General features: G+C 39.2%; 2 pseudogenes; both read right to left on the minus strand.

Annotated features, from left to right (window-relative positions):
* Positions 1-2,719: 2,719 nt before the first annotated feature.
* Positions 2,720-6,344, minus strand: part of LOC106734213 (ATP synthase subunit beta, mitochondrial pseudogene) — a 37,908-nt pseudogene continuing 34,283 nt past the window's right edge.
* LOC102498121 (ubiquitin-conjugating enzyme E2 variant 2 pseudogene) lies at positions 4,949-5,613 on the minus strand (annotated as a pseudogene).

Genomic DNA, 6,344 nt, shown 5'->3' on the forward strand with positions numbered 1-6,344 from the left:
TTCCACATAAAGAACGTGACTCGGCCACGGATAGTTTTGGCTGATGTGAAAGTTCACATCCTTGGCTCTTTCCAAAACATCAAGATGGCAAGAACTACCATTTGCAACCTCATCCTAGGAAATCCTCCATCAAAGGTTTATGGCAATATTTGAGCTGTAGCTAGCAGATCAGCGGATAGGTTCTGATTTCAAACGGGACTTTATCTTGTCTTTGAACTCTAACTCTAGGGGAAAAAAAACCTTACACTCTACAAGTGGTCAAAAGAAACTCTGAAGAATTTTCAGTCACTTTATGCTTTGGTCCCTTCTTCCATTCTCAGCCAGACACATAAACAAAGGAAAGGTTTAATACTGTTCACGCAAAACAGCTTCTAGGGTAATTTAAATATAAAAACTTAGTACTATTATTATTATACTTACACTGTTAAGTGTAACTTATCATCACTTTCCCTTTTTTTCAATTGCTATAGGGTGTGTGCACTTCTGGAAAGAAAAGAAGTGAGAAATCACCCCTGGGGTCATAGCCACACCGCACCTTCTCCACCATTTCTCTTGGGATTTGGGGCATTGTACGCACACATGCCCAGCATTTTTAAAGTCACTGGGTTTGGGATTCTAACCTCACTGTCAGCCATGTGGGACCCAGAGCCTGAACCTCCATACCACCTGCTGCCCTTCATTTTTTTTTTTTTTTAAATTTTAAATCACAGATTTGTATAGCTTATAATCTCATGTGGAGGGAAACTTCTTACAGTTGTGAATTTGTCTTTTTAAAATAAATTTGTAACTATAAATTTGTAAACATTCTGTAAATTATAATTAATCATCTCAGAAAAAAAAAATTAAAAACTTCTGGGGACCAGCAGTTAGCGTAATGGCTATGTTGCTGGACTCCCATGTAGTCAACCGCGGTTTGAGTCTCGGACCCAGTGGCTTAAACTCACACTGGGTGTGTGTGCGTGCATGCCCAAGATCTCGAGAGGAGAATGGAGGAGAAGGTATTATGGTGTGGCCATTCCCCCCTGGGGGGTGATTTCTTGCTTTCTGTCTCTCTGTCTCTCTTTGTCTCTCTGGCAAGCACACGTGCCCTATAGCAAAAACCTCTCAAAAAAAAAAATCCTCAAAAGTAACATGAGATTTAAAAAAAAATTATTTATTATCATCACAATCTTGTTTATATTACATTGAATCGCATATAACTTTACAGTGTATTACATTTCTTTTTCCATAGGGAATGCCATGCATGTCAGTGAATACAGAGACATTAAAACCCCCACTTCATTATTCAATATCTTTTTATTGTTTTGCTCGATCATTATTATTATTGTTCCAATTATTTTTTTAACCAGTCAATCACTATTTCTCATTTTGCTTGTAAAAAGACTTTACTAACATGAAATACTTCTCAGACCAATGCAGTTTGACTGTTAATGGTGTTGAATCTATGAATCAAGTCAGGAAGAAATGAAGTCTTGATGATATTGAGTTTTCCTATCTGCGAACATGGTATAACTTCATTATTTCATTCTTCGTTGATTTAGTTCCATAAAGTTTTGTAGTTTTCCTCATATAAACCTTATACATATTTTGTTGAATTCATACCTAATCCTTCTTTGTTCCTTTTTAGGAGCTAATGTAAATGGTATTATGATTTAAAAAAAATTTTTTTTAGATTTTTTCCATAGGATGCATGCACTCATGAGAGACACATAGACAAAGTGAGAAATCACCCCCTAGTGAGATGACCACACCACTATCCCTTCTCTATTGTCCTCTTGGGATTTTGGGCATGCATGCACATGTTCCCATTGTGTTTTCCAAGCTGCCGGGTCCAGGACCTGAACCATGCTATTAGCCCAGTCAGCCATGCGAGACCCATCACCTTAACCACCATGTCATTTGCTGGCCCAGTGTAGTTTTAATCTCTAATTATGTTTGCTCATTGTTGGTATATGAGAAAGTAATTGACTTTTGTATATTACCTTTGTATCCTACAAGTTTTTTCTAATTGCTTATTACTTCCAGGAGTTTTGCTTGCTTGTTTGTTTTTGTTTCTTTGGCTTTAGTTTATTTGTCTGTTATTGTTATTTATTTATTTATTTATTTTTACTGATTTGCCAGAGGTCATATGCATTAGCTAAAGAGAGAGAGAGAGAGAGAGAGCAAGCACTTCACACGAAGTATGGTCACCCTGCAATCCCTTCTCCTATATTTTTCCCTCCTTTCTGGATTTTGGACATGCACACACACACGCATGCCCTGTGCACTTTTTGAGCTGCCTGGTATGATCAAACCGTGCAGTTAACCACGTGGGAGCCATCTGTCTTAGCCACCACATCATTGACTGGCCCCTTATTCTTTCAGATTTTATTTAATTAATTAATTAATTTTTAATTTTGCTATAAGGTATGTGCACTTGCCAGAGAGAAGGGAGAGGAAAGTGAGAAAGCACCCCTCCAGAAGGGATGGCCATGCCATAATCCCTTCTCCTCCATTATCCTCTTGAGATTTGCGGCATGGATGTACACACATATACCCAATGCATTCTTCAAGCCGTCAGGTCTGGGACTCAAACCACACAGTTGGCCATATGGGATACAGCTACCTTAGCCACCACACAACTAACTGGCCCTCTTTCATATTTTATATATGGACAATCATGTCATCTGGAAACAGAGACAGTTCAATTCTTTTTCCTTCTCAATTATGTACCTTCTCTTCCTTTCCTCTTTCCTTCCTTCCTTTTTTCTTTCTTGCTCTCTCTCTCTCTTTCTTTTGGGTGTACATTTTACTGGAAACTTTAAATACTGTTAATAATGTCAATAAATAGTCATGTGTGTCTCATACGAAAATCTGGGGTTTTTTGGATTAGGGGCAAAGAGAGAGACAGGATCCCTCACGACAAATGCTCTTCAGTGGCTCCCACCTTATGAAGTCCTCTTCTGGGAGATGGTAATACTGACCTGCTAAAATCATCTGAAATCCTCTGATGGTCTCCATTAGGAGTACCAGCTTCCCTACATGACCTGTGAAGATCTCAGCAGCCTGGAATGGCTGAGACAAGAAATGCTGTGCTTTCTGAGTACAAGACATAGTCAGCTCATCGTCCTCAGAAAATGTATTCATATCCAGGGTGGCAATGGTGTCCTGGAGGGATTTGTAGTCTTACAGGATTTTTTTTTTTTTTTACAGCCTATGGGCAACATCATAATGCTCATTGCCAACAATGTTTGGATCCATGATGCAAGAGATGACAAAAAGAGGATCCACAGCTGCAATACCATGGGACAGAACAGTGGCAGCATCTAAATGGGGAAAGGTAATGGCAGAGACAAGATCAGTCAAGTCATCAGCAGGCACATAGTTAGCCTATATAGAGGTGGCAGACCTTTTTTGGTAGTGGTGAGTCCTTCTTGCATAGTATCCACATTAGTGACCAGGGTAGACTGATAGCACACAGCAAAAGAGGTTCTGTCCAAAAGGGTAGAAACCTTTGAGCCAGCCTTGGTGAGGCAAAAGATGTTATTAATCAACAGCAGTACCTTGTCAGCTTCTTGGTCCCTGAAGTATTCAGCCATGGTCAATCCGCCAGAATTACTTGGACAGGTACACCAAGTGTTTTTTTTATTTGACTATACATCAGCACAAACTTGGAGGTAGCATCTTTTAAGTTGATTCAATTATGTGTGTGACACTAGCACTGTGTGTGACACTAGCACACACAGAGTGACCATGGGCTTTGGCAACATTGTTAATTAACTCCGTGGTCAGTACTGTCTTGCTGACTCCAGCACCATCAAAAAGCCTAATTTTGCCACTCTTGGCATAGAGAGCTAGTAGATTCACATTCTGATATTTCCTGCTCAATATTCATTTTCATGAGCTCAGGAACTTTAGCACAAAGAGGAGCAAATTGTTTTGTTTTGAGACTTGCCTTATCAACAGATTTTTTTACAATGACATTCATGATTCTGCCAAAGGTTTCAGAACCAACAAGAATTTTTATTGGTGAACAAAAATCCAGAACTTTCTGGCCTCTAACCAAGTCTTTTGTATCATTCATAGCAATGGTCCTTACTGGGTTCTCACCCAATGCCGGGTTCATCTCCCAAGCCAGCTTGGTCTTCCTGCCTTGCATTTCCAGAGCCTAGAATCCATGGCAGTCCTTCATCAAACTGGTCTTCCACCATTGTAACAATTAATGTCATAATGCACCTGATGGTGGTGCTCATCCTTGGCAGAGGACATGTTTGCAGTATAGTCTCTGGCAGGCTTGTGGTAGGAGCTGAGTTTGGAGTAGTGATGCTGAAGGACTAAGTCCTTACAAGGCCTTGGATACTGAGGCAATGGCCACAAGACCTATAAGACTTAACATGGCTGAGTGTGGGTACAGGTTCTGCTGAGAGTTTTTATTATTTTTATTTATTTATTTTTCCATGCTCCACATTTTAAGACTAACTTTAACCTCAGGACCACATATTTATACATCTATTTCCTTTTTGTTGACTTCATTTCAACTTAAATTCCTGGTTTGTTAAACAAAACTGTAAACAAATATTTACCATGTCTGTTACACGTAACATACAGGAACAGCTTTGAACAGAAATTTATTAATACACTCTCCAAAAATTTTTGATTATAAGTACAGGTATCAAAACAATCCTGAACATATTTTTGATACTACTAGTAGTCAGCACCCACACCACTTCGAAAATTAACACAATTTGTGACAATATTCATTGTACCTGCTACTTTAAACCATTTCAACTGCAGCTCTTTCACTAAGTGAGATGGATAAAGCATGCCATTTCTGTTTTTCCTTCTTGAGATTTTTTTACTTTTCAGAAACACACATGCTTACATCACTGCCGCCAGACACTGCTTGCCATGCTTTCATCTTGAAAACTTGAATTCTATTTCGAGTACTCCAGGCTTACATTTAAATGACAGTGCCTTAAAAAGAGAAAAAACTGTGCTGTATTGTCCCTCTTGATACCTGAAAACATAATGGGTGTATATATATGAAATATATTCATACCAATGTCCGGTCATGTTTACCAGCTGGAATTCTTTTACTTAATGTGTGGGTATTTGCATTGTGATATTTAATCAAGACATTTATATGAGTAGAAGGATTTGACTTAACACAAATTTGAGAGCCTCTAAAATGAATTGTTGTATGTTTGTCCTTCTGGTGGCTGTGGAAGCTTCATATTTTCTTTGGACATCATTAGACATCGTAGCTCTTGAAGGACAACTTTACTGCTGTGAAAGTCTTGCCATTTGGCTAACACTGGTATGCTCCATGCATCCACCATCCCATTGGAACTATTTATTCTGTTCATATTAATCTAACTGATGGAGGAGCTTCTGGGTATTCAGGTCCACATTCTACTTTCAAGCTATAGATTCTGTTTTCATAAAGTGTCCTTGGTGGCTCAACAACGATGCCTGTCCACCTTGTAAATGTCATATCTTCATCATCTCCAAGGCCCCAGCTAACCGTACCATCACCTACTCCTTTTTGTCCCTCTTCAAGTTCTTCCAACAAGCAAATATTACAAAGAACTTTAACTCCTGTAAAGACTGCCATCGTCGAGGCCTCCAGAAGAAGGCCTGTGAACTAGGTATTTCAGGGCACATGAGAAATGAAGATTTTCTGATAATTCAACCTCCAGCAAACAAGCTAGCGACAGGACAGGTCAGGCCTTCAGAAGAAGATTCCACATGGCTCCTGCGAACTAGATTTTGAAGGGAATGAAGATTTTCTACTGATAATTCAGCCTCCAGCAAACAAGCTAGCGACAGGACAGGTCAGGCCTTCAGAAGAAGATTCCACATGGCTCCTGCGAACTAGATGGATCTAAGATCACTGTAGCTAAACATCCAAATACTAATAGGGTTAAAATATTCCCCAATATCTACTGAATCTGCTGCACCAGTGATCACAACGGAACGGCAAAGAGAATCTAGATCACCTCTGTCTGCTTGCTACTGAACATTCAGACTGAACGTCAAGAATTTGAAAGAAACATACCATTCATCAGATGACAAGAAATCACTGCTGGATCACAAGAAACATGGGAAAACAAGAAAATACCTCTCCTCCAAGGGAAAAGAGTAACTCTTCTTCATCTACAAGCAGTTCGGTGAAAATCATGGAAATGTCTGATAAGGAATTTAGAGCATTCATAATGTTGAAGCTAACAGAGATGGAAGAGAAGAGAGATAATGAACTGCTAAAGAGAAAGGAGAAAGAAGTTGACGAGTTCCAGGAGATGAGGAAATTCTTGCAAGATCTAAAAGAGGAATTACACACTTTACAAAAGACTCAAACGGAACTG

The sequence above is a fragment of the Tupaia chinensis genome, unplaced genomic scaffold, assembly GCF_000334495.1.
Source record: "Tupaia chinensis unplaced genomic scaffold, TupChi_1.0 Scaffold149831_1, whole genome shotgun sequence".
NCBI classification, from domain to species: domain Eukaryota; kingdom Metazoa; phylum Chordata; class Mammalia; order Scandentia; family Tupaiidae; genus Tupaia; species Tupaia belangeri.